This window comes from Lepisosteus oculatus, chromosome 22 (assembly GCF_040954835.1).
Source record: "Lepisosteus oculatus isolate fLepOcu1 chromosome 22, fLepOcu1.hap2, whole genome shotgun sequence".
Classification (NCBI taxonomy): domain Eukaryota; kingdom Metazoa; phylum Chordata; class Actinopteri; order Semionotiformes; family Lepisosteidae; genus Lepisosteus; species Lepisosteus oculatus.
In genome coordinates this window covers 7,511,726-7,532,626 of record NC_090717.1, presented here as the reverse complement: position 1 = coordinate 7,532,626, position 20,901 = coordinate 7,511,726, and the positions used below count along the sequence as shown (strand labels likewise).

General features: G+C 42.6%; 1 protein-coding gene across 16 annotated transcripts in view; it reads left to right on the top strand.

Moving 5' to 3' along the window:
- LOC102685831 (membrane-associated phosphatidylinositol transfer protein 2) overlaps positions 1–20,901 on the top strand; it is a 104,009-nt gene that overhangs the window by 18,055 nt on the left and 65,053 nt on the right. For 15 of the 16 annotated variants that reach the window (XM_069181909.1, XM_069181908.1, XM_069181913.1 and 12 more), the window contains one exon: positions 12,773–12,817. The gene's annotated coding sequence lies outside the window, so the exon portion shown is untranslated. Of the gene's footprint in view, positions 1–12,772; positions 12,818–16,392; positions 16,826–20,901 lie in introns of those variants that run through there. The other variant, XM_069181906.1, reaches the window with a different exon arrangement.

Sequence of the window (20,901 nt, the reverse complement as noted above, 5' to 3'; positions counted from 1 at the left end):
ACTGTTAGCTTTTCATTTTGCACAGTTGCCTAATTTTTTGTCATTTTTTCTATATAATGCAATGTGTAAGATACAGCTCATTGTAATTTTAATGCCTTTATTAATTAATTTTTAACATGATTACATAGATAACATAGATAAAACACCTTCGAAAGCAGGAAGCAGAAAAAGGCAGTTGAATGTAGTTCAGAAAAAAGATGTTGATGCGCAGGCACAGGAAATGGTCAGAGAATCTTGTATTTTTAGTTCTGTGCCTTGACATTTGAAAATGTCACTTCCCAGATGCACCCTTATAAAACTTAAACTACATTTTTTGTCTGTCTGAGAGAAACTCCCGTAAATGGTAAGAAGCTGAGAAGCAAAGCTGTTGTTCTTTTTCTCTGAAATTTTCCAGTCCCATTTTAAAACGTCTCGGGCTTCTGTTTATATTAAGACATTTGTTGCATAAGTGTTGTACGTCACACCTGCACTGACATAATCTGTGAAAACTGAAAGCTGGTTCTTAGCGCAACATGCCTCTTCTCTCTCCACAAGTTGAAATTATATCTTATTTACCTTACTGCTAACCCTCTTAAAGGAGAAACGTAATGAATTCAGTCATATGATTATGGGACTATAGATGCGTGTTAGAATGGGTTAGAAGGTTTATTCTTTTTTCCGTTTGGTCAGAGTACAGCCTGTCTGTGCTAAACTTGCCGAGTCTATTGTTAGGTTTCAGCTAATGCTGTTCGGTTATGGAGTCTTGAGTCAGCTGGTTTCAGCAATGACATTATGAGCTCCATGTGTTCTGCACGTGAGGGTGTGGAAGAGATTCTTGCGAATCATGCGAGGGGGTTCATGTTTCACTGTTGTTTTATTTTACATCTCATGAAGTCACAAGGGAAATAGCAACCAGTAAAAAAATGAGATAGCCCCTCACCTTTGACCCTTGGCAGCAATAATTTTATGATAATTGTGGTGTCTCTGGGGTTGCTTCTCTTTATTATTACGGCAATGTCAGAAATCATCCCAAGACGTCTGTGAAATCTGAACACTCATAAAACTCTATCTGCCACCTGTGTGCTTACTTTGTAATTTTATCCAGACCACAGACTCAAGAGCAGTACTAGTTTTCACTTCCTTATTCCTCATCTGCTTTGCTACACTATTATCTTTTTTGCAAAAGATTATTTCAGTTCATGTCTGCAGGTCATGTAGAATGGAACTGTGATACTAAAATGCACTTCCTATACTGTATATGTTTGAGAACCTGTGATGCGTATGTGATTTCAGTAGACACATTGCTGCTCATTACAATCTCCTTATTAGATTTGTCCCCCCAAGAAAGGAAAAATATACAATTTTAACATGGCATTTATGACATTGTATTAATCCCTTTGTTGGGAATCTCAGTTTTTGTGTTGTTTGTTGGTCTCATGTCACATGTTTCTCAGGAAACATGTAAAGTCAGCAGTAAATTTTATAACCTTAAACAGGCTGAGTGAGCAGACCAGTAAATGTGTAAACACAAGGTGATAAACGCAGTGATCTCTTTGATTTTGGCGTTATTTTAGCATGATAAAAACTAAAAAGACAGTAGCAGCTGTGAGCACAAAGTGCTACTGTAGTTAACTTCTCCATCCCTGGTCGTGTTATTTATTTGTTGTCCCAAACAGATATCCGAGACATCAAACAACACTGTAAGCGGTGTTGTCTGAGAAGCCATGTATGGGTCAGTTCAGGCCAATAATTCATTAAATTAAATTATAGAATATAAAAGACAATCGAACAAAACTTCCAAAATAGATAGCAAATGTGGAAATTAAATCTGTATGTTCATGAAAACCAGTGTGCTTTTGAAATCTCAGGAATATCATTAAATAAGCATTAAAACATTCAGAAATCCAGTCACGTAACGCTATGCTCTGTATCAAAGTTACAATGGTCTTCTAGGCTCATTTGGTTGGTAAAATGTTGAGCTGAATGTGTTTATAAATGCTGTCGTCTCCTAATTGCTTCGGCTGCCTGGCTATCCTCTCTCGGAGACTCTTCCTCTGGCTATGAGTCACAGGGATAATGTAAAATAAAAATGACAGCAGTGCTTCTTGTCACCTTTACTGTGCTCCTTGTTATTCCACTGGCTGAAGATGCTTTGTTTCCCGAAAGCTAAAAATAGAAGCTTTTTGTCACGTATTATTTCCCCTGAGTTTGTGCGTAGATGTGTGTGTGAGCTTGTGTGTGCAAGTGTGTGTTTGTACGTACAGCACAGTGTGTGTGCACATGTTTGTATGCATTCTTCCATGTGTGCATGTATGTCTGGGTGCAATTTCACTGGAATATTAGGCCACGGAAATTTAAGTTAAAAGGAATCCTGGTCATGTGCATATCCTCGGAAAGCAAATGGAACAATACCTCCCAATGTAATGTTGGGAAATGCTATTTGCTGAGGTTGTTATTATAATTTGCCTTAATGTTTGTCTCCACATCAGATTGCATTGATCTGTGTATGTGTATGGCTGGGTGTTTTGTACCATTTTGTTTCCAAAAGGAAAACAAGCACCTTTAGTACAGGATTATTTTCCAGCTAGAGAAAGCCTCTGCATTCTTTCAGCTGCCTAAGTAACACCACTCAGATTGTCAACAACACATGTGCCTGAGCAACAGTGACGCTGATCAGCCTGATGTGCTTTTTTCTGAAACCTGTGAGCATCATTTAAATCAGATGCTGTCATTTTCCGGCACAGGGTGTGGATGTTGCATCCAGCAGATTTGTTTACATGTGAACGTCCTGTGTGTCTTTGTGTCATTAATTTTGGCCAGAGAGAGGTGCTGAACTGAAGAAGAGGTCAGACCCTAAGGGACTCTGCCTCTCACAGGAAACTCACTTGGAGTCTAATTGAAAGGAGTAGGAAGAAGACAAATCTCCCCTAGAAGTGTTTTATGTCCATTCAGTACAGTATTGGCACTTATTAGTCACTGATATCAGGGTTACCAGGACATTGAAGCTTTCTGAGAAGACTTACAAAACAAAATGACATTCAGACCATGGGATTGGATGCTGTCACTTACTCTCTAATGTTTGTCAGCTCTGAAAGACAATTCAGAACATCTCTGAAAAAGCTCAGTTTAATTGGTTTGATCATTAGTCTCTCCTGTTGGACCTTCTCCTCACAGCCAGCTCTGACAGAAATTAAATGGAGCTCTAGATGAGCCCTACTGAACTTAGTTTTGGAATTTGTTCACTCTGCCTGTAGGCATTTAAGCCACTCTCTGGTTTCAGATATCTCCCTTTGTCTACCTTGTTCTGCACATGTCGGTATTCTCTCAGTCCGTATCTGGGGTATCCTAATTTCCAATAAAACTGAGAGTTTTCTAGTTTTGTTAGTGCATTAAGGATGATCATTTCCTCCCTGCGCCTGTATGGTTAAAGGTAGATTTTCACTGGACTTCATGGTCCTCACATGATCTGTCAACAACACCATCATAATTTGTCATGAGGGCTTGAACTGCCTGACTTTTTGCAGATAACAGCTAAATCGTTTACTGCCCTTTTGACATTTGTAACACAAAGGATGCAACCTCTTTATCCCCCGTTTGCTGAAAATATCTAGTTATCTTTTGCTTTTTGTTTCTCCCAGATAAGATGTTCTCTGCTGAATCTTCCTGCCTCTGGGAGAAAATTCTCAGCAGTTTAGAACCAGAATTCTCACAGTGGAATACAAATCAAAACATAAAGAAGATTAAATCATAAAGGAGTTTAGAAATGAAAACCTTTTAAAAATAAACATAAAGATGTCCCACAAAAGTTATTTTTTAGCTACCTATTTGAGAAGATGAAACTATGTAAATGACTCACAAACACGTCCTAAGGTATAGTTATGAATAACAACACAACGTGAACAACCTAGCCCTTTGATGGTTGCCTGTGCAGGAAAGAGTGTGAGAGAATTTCTCTTTGGGCGGGTCTTGTACTGTTCCTTGTGACCACTTGGAAGCTTTTTACAGCTTTGTCAGTTTGCAGTCTGCAGATGTACTGTACCTGCACTGCACTGGATAGGCATTTATTAATTAATCTAATCAACACAGGCAGCTGTTCATAATGGATGCTTCATCTTTATTACAAACAGTCTAGGAAAGAGACGAAGCCTTGCATCACACTGTGCAGAAGACCTCCTGTCACAGATGCCATCAAAGGTGCCATATATTTGAAGTATTACAGGCTGGAGGAGATCCAGACACTAATGGTATTTGGAAGCGAAGCGTCTCTTGCCTTAGCTGTGTTTGCCCTGATGTCTGTGACAAGGAATTACTTTATTGGAGAAACTTACGGATTCTGGACTCCCAAGAGCCCTGCTCTGACAGCTCCATGGATCGATTTGAGCAGCCGAGACTTTTTTTTTAAGGAACAAAAGGAGGATATTGTGGCCGAGTACTGCTAGTTGCTTCTACAGGTTACTTTATCAAAGGCTCTGAGGCAGCAGCTGCAAGTCTATGGGTTGCTGATCCTTGATACTGACTTGCGGTTCTATCACATCTTAATTCTATTCTGGTTGTTTAAAAAGGGGAAGATAAACAACCTCTAAGACAGAATGGCAAAAATGAAGCAATTACTGAAACAAAATGGCAAAATAAGGTTCTTCATCAGCAGGCGTTACAGTTACAGTCACTTAGTATTGAATAACGCAGTGGGTGAGATGCTAAGCAATAATGTACTTAATACAGGAGAATAGAAGAAGAATAGAGAAACGGTTATTCCTGACAAAGGAATAGATCATTTGGTTATCCCGTGGAAAAAAACAAACATGCAGCCCGCTCTGAATCATTTCTGTTGCAACGTACTGTGCACATGTTTGTTTTCGCCGTCGCCTTCCTTGCGCTCGTGCCGGAGCCTGTGGGGCGTGTTTCTCCAGGCAGCCTGCCAGCAGCTGCGGCGTGGGGAACACACCCTCGGCCGACCTGCTGGGAAGGGAGGAGAAGCCGGGCAGCCACACGCCTCCGTTTCTGCACGTGTGCAGTCTTCCTGTCCTGTCGGCCCCCGAAACACAGTCACGTCCAGGCTTTGCAATTTTGCCCTCCTCTGGCTTAAGGGGAAACAAACCAGTCTGCCTATAAAAAAACAAACCTTGGTCACATAGCCTTCAGCCCTGGCTGGGTAGAATATCATGTCTTATTTATGGGGGGGATCGTTCTGGTTCTGAAAGACAGCACTGAGAAAATCATTCAGCTCAAGAGCATGAGTGCAGCTCATTTTCCTTCAGTCAGGTCTTGCTGTTGGGGGCTGCTCTTCGGTTGTCCATCTGCCTGGAGCCTGCAGCTCGTGGAACATGGTGAAGATCGGTCTGCCCCACATTGGGATTATCTTACATCCCTGTGGCCAAGGACTGGCTGGAGTCCAGGGTGAGCCTGCCAACTCACACAGGGCAGAATGGCAGGGTTTCCAGTCAATTCCAGTTATGGGCAATGTGATTCCAGTATGAACAATGGGAGAAGCTGTCTCGATTGGAACTTGAACTTGAACTTTATTGCCATATGTAACCGGTACTGGTACAATGGAATTCTTACTTACAGAAAGTCTCTCCATTGTAAAACAAGTGTAAAAAACAAAACAAAGTGCAAACAGTGCATCAAGACTATATCTTTGCTACAGGCATTGTTTAGATGCATTTTACAGGGCTGCAAATGGAAAAGCAATTGCGATTAAATGAAAAATAAATAGGAATCTTTTTAGAAAAGACAGGATCACGAGATTGAAATCCCCAAAGTATTGTTTTCTCATCTATCTTTGGAGAGAACTGAACAGAATCCCAAAATTAAAATGTACAGTATGTCGCTTTCTGGAACTGAACTGGTGTGAAAGTCTTTTAGCTGAAATGGGCATCTTACTTGTGACAATGAGCTACGCCGAAAACCCAAGCCCAGTGATTCAGCTACTGGTACCGTGTGTGTTCAGCTTCTCTTAGCACTTAATAGATTCTCAGGAGGTCTACAATACACTGAAAAGCACAGTAGAAGAAAATGCTCTGTTGGGATTATTTTTTTTACAGTTGATTTGCATTACACGTATCTGCAGTGTTTCTGACCAGGGGACTGAACAGATTGCCATTTGTATACTGTGCGTGCAGAATTTAATTTGCAAATCTCTCCTTTTCCACCTGTGTGGAGTGCTTATGGCTGCCTTGTGTTCTTTCATGTCAAGGGGCAGTCTCTGTATGTTTCCCTTCACTGTCTCTGTCTGCCCCATTAGACTCTGTCTTGGTGGGGTTTCTGTGGCTGTCTTTTCGACTTCTGCTTATTAGGCAGTTTATTAAAAACATGGTAGTCCAATCAAAGGCAGACACACAACTGTGAATGTTCCGTAAGTGGCAAAGGTAAAATGTGCTCCAGACACAAAGCAAACAGTGTTTCTATAGTGTCAGTGTTTTACTTAACTAAATAAGCCCAATACAGTGAAGGGAACAAAACTCCCTCGATAAACAAAGCACTCTGCTTGAACTCCAGTAACTGTGTCACTCTCTGGTTACAGGCTCAATGTACACCGTGGAACATTGCCTAAACTACTAGGTAACTGCACATATAGTGCAGAGAGATGTCAGTGGTGTATATTTGCAGAGCACTGGTCTTCTTCATAATGGGAGTCTGGTCACAGGGCCCAGCACTGTGTCCAAACAATAGCAGGAAATGGAAGAGAGAAGTGAGAAAATATTTTTGGAAGCAGGTGCTTTGTCCTACACCCTGTCCTACATTCCCTCCCTAACCAGGTGGATGGTACCCTAGGTGTCCCTGTTAATTGGCAACCTATTTTAATTAGATCTCACAGATTCACCTTTACTATTAAAGTGATTTTCAGCACCAGGGTCAATTCAACAATTAAAGTACAAGCAAAGTCAGCTCTCTAAGCTGTGGTAATTAAAGATATGAGTGTCATTTACTTATTATTGTTAAGTAAAAAATAGATTAGTTCTTATTATTAAGTATATTATTTTGTAAATATTATTTCTTACTGATTTAACATCAGCTAATAATACCATATCGTGCTATGCTAGATGCTAGGTTGACAAAAGTGTGGAGAATTGTGGTGGCTGTATTTTCAAAGAGGGAGCTTACTAAGCCTGGTATGAACTGGTTTAAGGGAACTGTTCACTGTAAGCCAACGTGTCTGTCTGATCACTGATTGAAGTTGTCATTTTGCCTTGCTCCTTTCGAGAGCTCACAGTGTGCATATCCTTACTGAACCGGATTTAGTACCATATAATTACAGCTCTTATCTTTGACCTCCAAAAAGGGGGACAGCACTTTGATCTCCAAGGCTACACCCATGCTGCCTCTGTCCCCTCTCTCACTGCGAATTAGCAGATCATTGGAAACTTGTCCTTGAGTAAAGCAACTGGATTACCATTTCAGCTTGCAGCATTGCTGCTGCGTTCTAGTTCTTAATGGCTCTTTGTAAACCAAGCACATGTCGTGATTTGTTATAAATGCATTCTGAGTCGTGCACCCAGGTGGATCTGGAGCCTAATTGCTATTCATGATTCCACAATATGTGAATGAAACAGTGCTTGAAAGAAGAATTAGAAAGGACCTATAGGAAGGTAGTTCCATGTTTGAACCACAACAGCCCATCAGTCCAGAGCTTATCCTCGTTTTGATGGGTTGAAATGAACAAAGACCCATGACACCCGACTGCCACCAGCAAAAACTGGAGCTCAGGGTCAGCAGCATAGACTTGCACCTGCAGCCCACCAGTCATGGGTTCAGAGACTTACCCACCATGATGCCCTGGAAGGGGGCCGTAAGCGAATGAACCAAGAGCACACAGACCTGCAGGTGCTTGCACGCGGCAGTGCCCCCTGCCACACTACATGCTGATCAACACACGACTCAGAAAAACGCATTCGCTTGTGGGGTGCAAGGGATTTCCAAGTGTGGCTGAAGCTGCATCTGTGTCCCTAAAAGGGGAAAGAAGTAGACCACACAGAGGGCTGCGATGTGACGGAACGTCTGCCTTCATTTACCCCTTACTGAGAAACATCAAGAAATCTGCTGCCTTGGAAAGAGAAAACCGTTGTGCCAATCTTTCCAGTGGAAGGTAAATCTGCTGTTCAAGCTGTACTCTCTCTGTAACAGCTAGAATGGTTGCTGCTTTCTTCAGCTGGCTGCAGGAAACAAAAAAAAAACCCACACGGTTGAGCAGAGTGGCGTTATGAGAAGAAAATGCCCTTTTATGGTAGGCTGTGATGGGCACTGTTTTTAGCCCAAGAGAATCCCAGTGAACTGTTCTGTAGATATGCTAACTCACCATGAGTGCACAGGTCCCTGCTGAGGCTGTCGCTCTGTAGCGTAGCCAGGAGACCTCGCGAATTTCAAGCAAAATGTTGAGATGTGAGTCCCGAAATAAAACTTGCCGATTTCTTTTCAGGGTTTACCTGGGTAATCGAAGCGTGGTGAGAAATGAGATTTTTTACTCATCCTAACATTTGCTTAAGATTTTGCATTGGTTTCCACCGAACACAAGGCAAGAAACTACCTCCCACACAACATTACATTCTGTCCTTTATCAGGAGAGAAATGCATGAAGCAAATATTCCAGCTTTCTGATCTTAAATATCATAAATGATGAATGTGTGTGAATATCAGAATTGTATCTGAATTTACTTTCTGTAGGTGAACTTTGAAATGGATAAAGCATTTTTGAGTCCCTGCACCAAAAAGGCTGCATTTTCTATTTAACTGTTATGTTGGTAGGGTTGTTCTGGCGAAGTCACTTTATCTGGGTTGTTTTTCTCTTTTCCTGATTGTAATGAAGCCTCTTTTTTCATCACCTGGTGTTCAGTGTGCAATGGCCAGTCCGTACAGGAGGTTATATCTCACCAAGCCAAAGAAATCCCTAACCTTTCATTAACCCCAGTTGGGTTTGTGGATTTTCTGACTGTCCTTGTCTCTGGACTGAATTAAGTCATTGCTCTCCTGGATGCATTTGCAACTGAATGTGTGGCATTATTGTCCTTTGACAAGTTAACAGAGTGAGTTTGAGAAATCAAGATTATAGGGTCAGTTATAATGCGAGAGAGAGGTCAGAGCTTTACCTGGTATTTCTGCAGGATAAATTAATGCCTATCGTGCTGAAAACGCCTGTGGTTTATATCTGATTTTTTATTCCGTAGTGTATTGTTCACAACAAGACAAAGAATCAGAAAATCTCACTGAGGTCTTCCACTGCCTATGTTGGTTTTGAATGTTTTAGCAGTTATTACTATGTCCTGTGCCTGGCAGGTAAATTACAGTGTCTCTGGATGTTGGGACCTAACAAACAGTCATCAGGGAGCAAAGGTTTTCAGACACTTTTTCAGCCAGCAGATTATATTTATTAACTAATTATTTCTGAAACTGATTTTGACAGCGCTTTTTTACTTTCACTCATTTCTTGTTTGCATGAAGTGTTTGTGGAAGAATTGCATTTATTTGCTGAAAGGACATTGTTAAAGACGCCTTTTGAAGGTTGGGCATTAGGGAAACTTTGCCATCCTAGGGTCTGAGTCTAGCTGATAGTGACGCTTTTATTTTGTTGCTTTTTTATTGTTTTACTTTTGCCCTAATCAGGCTATGGGATGTCTCTAAGCCTAATCCTGGACGTTTTGTGGACACTTTTCTTATATTTAAAATTAACACTACGCAGAGGAGAGGGATGTTACTGTTAACAGTTTGAAAGATGATGAGACTTCTCTGTAATCTGTATGTTTTATCTTTTATTTAGAGCTGATGCTATTGTGGCTCAGTTGTGTCTCCTGGTGCTCTGATTAAACCAGTTAGACTGACTGGAGATCCAGTCTGTACTGGCCTCCTCAGTGCACCTTCACAGGCAGGGAGGGAAATCAGGTGGTTTTCATGTGCTCCAGGTCAATAACGAGCCCTCGGGAGGAGAGAAATCGGATTATTGAGCAAGACGCTCTGAGGCCAGTGTAGTGTTGCGGTGAACATACCTGTGTATAAACCTTGCATTGAGGAAGGCTGGAGCTGTTTCGTTGAAATTCCCATTTTGTTCTGGGAGGTGATTCAACAAGCTTGTGACACTAGATAAACTGTGCAGAACCTCTTACTTGTGTCAGACAGGTCCTGTCATGGAATTGTCATAGGGGAAGGGTTAGGATCAGGTATGTGCAATGTGTCAGGATATTCCAGACTCCTTTATGAAAGCATTCATGTATTTGAGGAAGGAGTGTGAGAACTTCGGAGGTATCAGATGCCACAGCAATACCCCTGCAGATGTTTTTGACACTGATAATTCCTAAAAACATCTTTTATTTTCCTTTGTTAGAGGTCAGAGGTCTTTTTCATCTGTCATTTTCCCATGAGTGCGATCTTTGCTTTAGTTACTGTAAGGGGATCCGGCTCCGACAGCCTGCGAGGGGAGGGGAGGTAGCCCCTGGGCCCAGACAGCTGCAGAGCCTGCTGCAGAGCTGGCAGGGGTTGTGAAGGGATCCACAGCGAGCTGGGGCTTTTCTTCCAGAGGAGTGAAGGGCCGCGGGCACCCTCTCACAGGGCCCGTGAGACTGATGCACGCTGACAGGACAGCGGCAGAAAGAGACGCCTGCTAGCTTCTTTTGAAATTCCGGAGCAGAAGAGCCGGGCCCAGTCTGCACATAAGCCATGACGGAGGCACAGAAATAAGAGCCCCAGTCATGATCATTCTTCGTGAACGGTGCATTAACGGTCTTTTATCCTGAGTACAAAAAATGTAAAAACGGGAAAAGCTGTACTCTGGGGAGTGTCGTTCGTATGTGTAAACCATGAGATGAATGCCGCATGATGTCGTTCAGTTTTATTGCAGACTTTGGCTTTCGTAGGCTACACAGTCCAGTTATTATTCTTTGTTTCACCAGTACAGTCAGCAGCCTTGTTAATTCCAGATGGAAAAAGAAAAATCTCTCTAGCTCTTCGAGGTCAGGTTTGGAGAGGAGAGTCAGCTTCCCCTTGTGTGTAAGATTTTCATTTTCCAGTTTACCGCTCTGCACACAGTTCCCAGAATTAGCCCATTGGCGTCTGGCATTTCATCAAGAAAGCAATATGTTTCTTGTAAATATCAAGCTTCATTTTGTGAGACCTGGAGAAGAGGTCTGTATAAAGCTTCCCGTTGTTAATTTAGCTCTGAGTCTCACTGCCAGTAATTGTGTGTCTCAAAGAGTTTCACCAGAATAATAAGCGTATAACTGTAGCACATTTGTCACTGTCCAGTTTGCTTGATTTACGGTTAATTGGCTTAAACTTTAAAATTGCGCATATAGCCATTTAAACAATTTTGATTGGGAATTTAAAATGCTGCTCTATTTACCCCCACCTTCCAGAAATATGCTCACTAGGTAAATTGTCTCTCGGACATGTCCCTGATGGGTGAAGAAAGTGTCCCACCCAGGACCAAATCCTTCTTGTGTCAGGCTTCCAGGGGAATTACTTGTAATAGGTGGTTCTGTGATATTATGGATGCGTGCTCTAAAATTTCAATACACAGAACATTCCTTATTCCTCATTGAGCACCCATTAATGTTCAGCTATCGGATCATCTGGAAGAGACACAAGCAGCAGATCGGATCTGTTCTGGGATGGCAAGTCTTTTCAAAGAGGCATAAAAGCCAAGCAGATGAGTAACTAAAAAGCTCAGAGCCAATTCCTGGGGTTTCATGCTCTCTCTTCCCTGTAACTCATAAAATAAGTGTCTCTCTTTTGTAGTTTAACGTTTAAACTCCAGAATGATCTTTTTAATCATTTTGAGTGGTGGCACAGGGAGAAACACATGGCTCCTGATTATCTGAGCGTAAATCCCCATGGCGGGTGATTTATTACAGTAATTTAAAAGCAAACAAGTATAGCGACACACTGATCAGCTCGCAGGTCTGTAAGTAAAGCTGGCTTTTTCTTGTCTCGTAAAAAAGGGGCATGTTATTTTTTCTTTAAATCTTTATCTTTTCTTAGCGTAATTTCAAGAGTTGGGAATCACCATTCACTCTTCTGTCAGTCAAGAAGGGGGATCTGAAAATGAACATGGTGCCTGAGGTCTGAAATCTTCCAGCACACCTCTGTCGCAGAACACAAGCCCTTGTTGGAAGTGTGTGTACAGGTTTTGCCTTTTGATCGTTGCTGACGTATTCGGTGTAGAGGAAATGACACCTCCAATGACAAATAGGCTGCAGAACCATGATAATGGGAAAACACCCAGTCAGCATCTTTATCTATAGTGGCGCTAATTGTACAAAATTGCCCTGTGTTTTTTAGTGGCAGTTTGTAAATGCATTCTGGCTCAAACGGTATTTTTGACAGTTGTGGCTGATTTAAAGGGCACATGTAGATGATGGAATCTGAAAGGATGGCGTTTGCTGAGTACCGGTGTATTTCCCAAGCTTAGTAGTCACCTTGATCAGAGAAGTCAGAAAGTCAAGTCAGGGAGAGGAGGAGTACGAGCACAGGATGTGTTTATGTCAGAATTTCCATCTTCGCGTGAACCGTGGCTTTTAAAAAGTGCCTGAACAGCAGTTTTGAGACCGCCCTCAGCACAGAGCACATGAACACAGGATTTATGAAAGAAATGTCACCTTTCTTCCCACCATACTGTATTCCTTTGCTTGAGAATTGATGTGAGGAGAAAAACCTTCTACAAGTCCAGTCGGAAATATGTTGCCAACTTCACACAATTCCTATAATTGTCTCTGTAATTGTTTTCTCAGGTAATTCAAGTATACTTTGTTTGAAAACATGAAGGCAAAGTGAATTCCTCTTTTGATTTCTGTTCACATTTTCTTCTCAGGCTGAAGACAGCTGCGATTGAACCAGGGATCGCTGGCAACGCAATGTGAGTATAATTACTACCACTGTCATTATTATTAATATCATTTTAATTCTTCTGTTAATTAGACTGTCGGTTTTGAAGGAAATGATTGCGGAATGCTGTGCAGAACATAGGTGGTTGTGGGATGTAGGAAGATCCCGGCGTTCGATCAAATAGCACACTAATCTTCAGAAGAGGAAGTTAAGAGTGAGGCTGTAAAGTGTTCGAAGCCCAGATGGGACTGTTTTTGAATGGCTTTGGTTGATTTCTATTTTTGCTTTGTTGTCTGTGAGTTCACCCAAGCAAATGAGATTTTTTTATGAGGAGCTGATTTTATATTGCACAGTGTTTTAGTATTGGGACTCTGTGTGTAGTTGTTTTTCTTTCTGGGATATGTTTCTGTGAGTAAAAGAAGAGCAAAATAATGGAGTAGAAGTATAATGGAGTAGAAGCAGAAGAATAACAGCACAGAAAGTCAATTCAAATGATCTGCCCTTGGAACTGGTTATGTGAAGACAGCACGTTACCTACTCACACCCAAGTCACACACTGAAGTTCGGGCTTCTACACTGGCTTTGTGAAAACATTAGAGGCTGAGGTGGTGAAATGCTTTTGTTTCCCCTCCTGGAATGCCTGGGCTGTGGAGAAAAAAAAAGTTCTGTTAAAAAATGTGGTGGCGAAGTTGCAATATGGTGTAGGGCGCAGGGTGCAAAATGCCACAGGGCAGTAAGCAAAGGGCCTGGAGGCAAGAAACCACATTTGGAGCCCTGACAGTGTCCAGCCAGACAGGAACTTAACTGGATTCGATTAACAGCCATTTACAGGCTGGAGCTGTGATTTTGTTACAGAAATCTGGTGATGGCTTTGATAAGGCCAGAAATGAACAGAACGCAGACTGCGGCTGACAAGTCTTTTCATTTTAAATAACATGTCCTGCTGAACGAGGAGCAGAAAAAGCAGCTGGTGCCCAGAATAAGAAAGCCTTTTAATTGGTTCTCCTCACGCCTCCTGGTCCTCTGCAGGTTCTGTCCTCCATTTTTTGCCATGTGCAGCTATGATGCGTTCGACATTTAAAGAAACGTTGGTTGGGTTGCTCTGTAAAATGAACGCAGTGGCTGTTGATTCAGAACGTTTTCCCCATGTGCGAATGAAACATCGTTCTTCCAGCCGAAAATACAAAGCCCTCGTGTTTTGTGACTACCCTAGGCTCTGTAGCTTCAGTTCGTTCTCAAGAGCTTTTCAAAAGTTTTGGAAAGGTTCGGGAAGCTTAATTTTGAAATTAAATAGGGGGCTTTGAAAATTGATATCAGATCGGTGGGGTTGCAAAACACCACCTCATGTTTAGGCAAAATCTCAGGGGTTTCAGTGATCTAGTCTGTTTGTCAAATTCCAGTGTTACGTACAATTGATTTTGCTGTTCTATGACAAATGCAGCATCTCTTTATTCTTTTAAAAGTTCTTCATTTCGTTTATAATGATATATACCACATATCCAGTGGCGAGCTGACCTTTGTGTGATATCTATTAGAGGCAATTCTCGAATAGAATTTTTGACACTCTAGTCTAGACTAATTCACAAACGCTCCTCTGTGAATAGTTTATAAGAAACAGCAGGTGGTCCATTGGGCTGTGTGAAATGCATGTTTGGATTTGTATGATGACAAAAAAAGGAGCTATCTGCGAATACAGAGCAAGGGAAAAAGCTGTACACATGCTTACACTATGTGTAGTACAAATATAATTTGTAAAGCTCTGGGCCTTTTTCTCTAAGCAAAACATTTTGTTAGGTCCTTGTTTGAAGAGCTTTGTGGCACTGGTCCTCAAACTTAACATTTGTATTACTGTTTGGTTTTATCCATCACGCATGCCTTACTTCTGATACCCTGAAACATTCCTGTTGAGAGTGACCTCCTGTCTTGGATCCCATATTTTTTAATATCCAGTATTTGTAGCTTGTTCATCAGGGACAGTCTGTCATTCTAGCATTTCTTGGGTGATTTGCTTTTGACCTGCTCTTGGCTTTGGTTTGTCCCTGTTCTTTGACCTCTTCAAAGTACGGAGCATTAAAGCGATCTGAACATCCCTGAATCATTATAAAACAACACAGTGAACATGTTGCTGTCGTGCTAATCAGCATACTCTTACAGCATTATTACACCACGCTGAAATGTAATCTTTTTGTCTTGCTTCCCAAAATAAAACATGTTTTGATGAACACTTTGATGAGCAACATTTTAAGTTGTTTGTTACCAGACAGGACAATAAATATCAAGCCAAACTCTCCAATAGCTTCGGCCTTCCAGAAACACAGTAACATTCACATTTTCAAAGGTCGAAGTCGCAAAGGGCTCACTTTGTTTTTGGCTTTGACATAAGAAAGGCAATATGGTTGTAATTCATTCATCTATCCATTTTCTAACCTCTCCTTCCAATTCAGGATCGTGGGGGAACTGGAGCCTATCCCAGCAAGCAGCGGGTGGAAGGCAGGGTTCACCCGGGTCAGGACGCCAGTCTATCACAGGCCAGATAGATACAAACACAGTGAGGCACACACACACCAGGACCACTTTCCCCAGAAGACAGTTAACCGACCAGTATGTTTTTGGACTGCAAACCCCGCAAACACTTAATGCAAATAGAGCCCCAGGATCTGAAAGGAACCCACTGCGAGGCAGCAGTGCTAACTACCGCGCCTCCATGCCGGCCATAGCCTTAATTATCCATTCAAATTATGTACCTGCAGAAAAAACTCACAACTGGCAACCCACTGAAGCTAAGCAGGTGTGAGCCTGGTCAGTACCTGGATGGGAGACCTCCTGGGAAAAACTAAGGTTGCTGCTGGAAGAGGTGTTAGTGGGGCCAGCAGGGGGCGCTCACCCTGCTGCTCATGTGGGTCCTAATGCCCCAGTGTAGTGACGGGGACACTATACTGTAAACAGGCGCCGTCCTTCGGATGAGACGTAAAACCGAGGTCCTGACTCTCTGTGGTCATTAAAAATCCCAGGGTGTTTCTCGAAAAGAGTAGGGGTGTAACCCCGGCATCGTGGCCAAATTTCCCCATCGGCTGTTATCAATCATGGCCTCCTAACAATCCCCCACTGTGAATTGGCTTCATTACTCTGCTCTCCTCCCCACTGATAGCTGATGTGTGGTGAGCGTTCTGGCGCACTATGGCTGCCGTCGCATCATCCAGGTGGATGCTGCACATTGGTGGTGGTGGAGGGGAGTCCCCATTACCTGTAAAGCGCTTTGAGTGGAGTGTCCAGAAAAAGCGCTATATAAGTGTAAGCAATTATTATTATTATTATTAAAATAGACAAAAAAGTATTCCTTGCCTCATTTATTTTATGCTTCTTTAGCCGAGGTAGGCTTTTAAATTGAGCGTTCCGCCCTGCAGCCTTTGTCTTTCACGTCTTTTGTTGTGATCGAGGTGAACAGAACGACTGCGTGTTCCGCGCATTACATGTGTTTGTTGTCCTGTGCAGATGTGCGTGAGCCTTCTCCAACAGGCCCTGCGTGGTAAACAATCGTACAGCCAGTGCTAGCATATTGAAAAGGGAGAGAGTGGGAAGGGAGGGGAGGAGAGGGTGTGGGTGCAGTAAAAACGTGGAGCCGCTCTGATTAGCCGGAGGTTTGTCTTCCTCTGGCGTATCATCTGGCTGGAGAATCGGAAAGCGGTTCAGTGCAAACAGCCTCCTCCTTCTCCATGGCAACTCCATCTCATGGTTCCAGCCGAGGAGCAGGAGCAGGAGAGGGAGAGGGAGAAACCAAGGGGAAGAGCGCGATCAATTCTCCTTTTCGTTGACTCGATGTCTCGCTGCGCTGACAAGCACGCACCGCACCGCGCTCTCCTTGTGCTGTACTGCTGCATGCGGGTCCCGACGAGCTGCAATAACAAAACAGCAGCCGGGCAGGAGAGATCCGTCGGCGCCTACACGGACGTCTCACAAGAGAGGGGCAAACGCAGGCGCTCTTCCCAGATGGAATGCGTGAAAATGTGGGCAAGTCAAGATTCCCCAAGATGTATCAGAGGTAACGAAAGGACCTTTTTTTTTTTTTTCCTCCTGTGCAAGGCAGGGTACATTTCCACTCATGGGCATTTCATATAACATGAGACCGCAGATGGAGGCGTGCATGCAGAGATGATGTCCTTCGCCCGTTTCTACCATTGAGATCAGAAATTGCAAACAGAAGAAGATACGGTACGCGACCAGGCCGATGCAGCCAGTGCCAGGTGCTCTCTGTGGGTTTTCTGGGCACAGCTGTGGTTGGAAGATGTGAACCGAGCTGACTTAAAACATGTCATGCCGATCAGTTGTGAGCCAGGCACCTGTGAGGAAATGAAATGTCTGCAGAAAATATAGATTACTGCATTGCTCTGTGACACGCAGAATCGATAGGACCATTCGAATGCTCTGATCACCGTTTCTCCCCTCCCTTGATACTTACACAAAACCTGCTTTCTATCATTATTTTCTTATGAATCATGCTAGTGTTGGCTATAAGTACACTGAGACGAAGTGTGTGTGTGCTGGGGGTGGAGGCGTACTCCTGACATTTCGAACAGCACAGCAATGAATCACTTCAGCAGTTTTTAGTGATTCTTCCTTCAGTAGTGGACCTTATGCCCACCCCCCCCTTCTGCTTAATTGTTTTAAGGGGGGCGATATTAACGCTGCCACGGCGACCAGACTTTCACTCACAAGCACATTTGTTTTCTGGAGAAATACGACACAATGTTTCGACAGGATTCCCGTTTTATTTCTAACATGCGGATAGAAATAGCGATGTGCTTGGCCCTTTTGAACGGAAGAAGGTGCTCCTTGTTTCTGTTTGTCCATTAAATCCAGTGAGTGAGGGAACTGGGAGCTGTGGGTGTCAGTTTTACATCTTTGGCTGCTCTCCCTTTTTTGACGAACTTCAAACTGCATCACTGATGAAAATAGAAAAATGAACAGGTACATGAAATGTTTTTTTATGCACCCTCTGAGTTTGGAGTAATTAGAAAAAACTGACATCCTTAGGTGCTGGAAAATTCCGTTTCTGGTAGCTAATGGCATGTTGACAGGTCCATATGGTTTGAATAAAACCTACCATTGAGCACTGTGTTTGTCTGAATTCCTTCCAGTGTCATTCCAAAATATTGCTCATTCGATCCAGGTAGAGCGTGTAAAAAATAAAATTAATTGAAAACATTAAGAAAATACTTAAGCCAAAAAGTGAACATCAGCTTAGTTCCAAATGGATCCTTTCCTCAGTCTGATGTTCTCTGGTGTTTCTGTTTCCTGTCACTGTATGAATACAAGAATGTTTACAAAGGAGAGGAGGCAGTGCTGCCCGTTCAGTTCATGTGGTATTTCATAGCTACTTGATCGCCCAGCAGTTTCTTGAGAGAAGCCAGGGTGTCGGCACCATTGGCATGGCTGTGTACCCCTTTCCACACTACCACAACTCTTTGAATAAAAACGCGCCTCCCCTTTTCATCAGCTTCTGTGTAGTTGAGACACAACTTAGACACAAAGAGTAAATTTTGTGGGTGTGAGATTTGTTTGCTTTATTCCATTTGTTGTTTTTTTTTAATATTCGCCATCAGTTGGTTTTGATTGCACGGTGCTGGTATTGGGGTCTTAAAAACCTTCTGGATGATCAGGAATAATTGTTTCAGTGCATATTTATGTTGATTATCACTGATATAATTTCAGTTCGATATGTGTTTATTACGGTCAGATCAGTAGGTAAATGCAGATTTTAGCATTTAATATTTGAGGGAGTGGTTTCTCTGCAACTTTCTTTCAATGAATGCAGTGCAGTGTTCAATTGCCAATACATGCCAGTCTATTTCCAGGAAGTAATCAATGCACTCATGGTATAAAATGGGAAAAAGGATTTGTGTTGATCTGTTAATATACCTCTGCTGCAGTGTTTAAGGTGCTGTGCGGATAAAACACCCACAAATGCCTTTATTTTCTAAAATCCTCCTGAAATAATGTGTGTACAGTAGCCTACCTTTTCCAACAATTGTTAATATATCCTGCAGGGTTTTGCTAGTTAAACTGAGAAGTAATTCTGTATCTCACAAGTGTCTGCGACAGATACAGCCTGTTCTTTAAATGGGAAAAAATAATTGGATATCCAGGATTTCCTTGGGCAGGTCTCCAGTTTTTTTAACCTGACCTCTGATCTCTAGGGTTGATTGAACTTGTTGAGTATCCAGCATCATTCCTCACAAAGGCCCAGAGAGCAAACAGACCAGTTCAGAGCTATTTACTCCAAAAACATCCCCATTTAAATCTTACTTTCTTGCACATACCGTGGGATTCGACGCACTGCAAGTGCACAGAGATTCATATGATACAGACTAATGTGCCGTCTTCATGTGCTTCCCCCGATGCTGTTAGGGTTTCCAGAAAGCTTTTGTAATCCGGGCTCCCTCCACTTTTTGGAAGCTAAGATCTGGTGATGTGGGTAGCTTCTCAGCCCCGAGCTGCTCTAGCTGGGTCTCCACTTGCTCCCCGTTCTGGGCTAACTCCCTCTCTCTTCCTCACTCTCCCTCAGTCTCTCAGCTCTCAGCTCCCCGTCTGATAGAGTGCTCTGTGTCAGCAGTGAGGGTCAGCCTTCAGCAAATAGGCTTGATGTGAGTGGAAAATCTGAGGTGACATTTTAAAGGTCACATTTTGGAACACTGGTTGGTCCTCAAGCTGTTCTGTTCCTTCATCTGCTGTGCGCTTTGGGTTATCTGCAGCAGAAATGACTCCTCTTACCTTTTTTGCTCAGGAGAATATCTATATACTGTATGTAGGTGCTGCTTATGTGCAGTATTTGATTGGTCTTGGGCAATAAGATAATGATCTAAGAAGGCAGATGCACAGTCGTTACTCATGGAATGGTATGGAAGTATCTGATGTGCAGATTAATGGCAGTCACACACAAGCAGCCCAGCTGGGATTAGGAAAGATACAATAAAGAGGTTTGCATTGCAGTGACAGGCCTCCATAAAATAGCTCCTTCCTTATGACATGGCCAAGACAGAAAGGTACTGATAGGCTGATTACTAAGTTAGCGTGCTTTTCTGAAAAATAAATCCCAGCCTGAGCATTTATTCTCTCTCATGACAATGATGCCGGTACATTTCTCTCCTTAAAAAGAGTGTGTCTTGTGATGTTGTGACAAACGTCTTTGTGAATCAAATGGGGCTCCTGTCGAAGACCACATTTGATTGGAATAAGCAAAGGGGGGTTTTACTTCACAATAATTCTTAGTACCAGTAACTGTTGAATCTAACCGAGTCTGAAGCAATTTCATGCTACGCCCACCTGGAAGCCATGGAAATGACTGTCTAAATCCATGCATTTTGTCGTTGCGATACTCTTGAACAGCACAGCATCATTCCTGGTTTTTTTTTATTTGCGCTCTTATGGTTTCTGGTCTGTGGTGGGTGAATGTTGCTTTTCAAAGCCCTGTAAAACGCAGTGTGGTTTGGGAAAGAAAGCTGGGAGAAAATGACAGCAGGCAGTGTGGGAAGTGTCTGCACAGTAGGGACCCCTTTTTTTTTGCCTTCCTTGAGCCGGAGCGCCCGACACTTTTTTTTGTCCCAGCCCACTCCCCCTGTGAACGACCTAAGGAGTACTCGAACAGTAGCAACCAAAGCTCTACCTTAATTCAGTAATTCAAGTAATTCCTCACTTCTCCTGATCTGCTGTGTGGTGGGCTACTGGTGCAGAATGGCTGCTGCACTTCATCCAGGTGGATCTGCACTTCAGTGCTGGATAGATCCTCTCCTACAGTATATGGAGTGTGAAAGGCACTTTGCAAATGCAATACATTATTATTATTATTATTATTATTATTATTATTATTATTATTATTATTATTATTATTGAGCCCTGGGTCTGAGGAAGTTGGATTGGTCTTAGTGAGAGTGAGCTCATCTGTGGGGGTGAGCCTCTGACGGTCCAGTCTCTGACCACTTGGAAAAGGAAAAGGAACAGCGCATTTTCATTATGCATCCATCATCTCCAAACCCTGCAGACCAGGAATCTTGATCGGAAGGAAACAAATGTTGTTGTTTTTTACCTATGTTCATTTAAAACAATAGTGTGCTGTCTTTT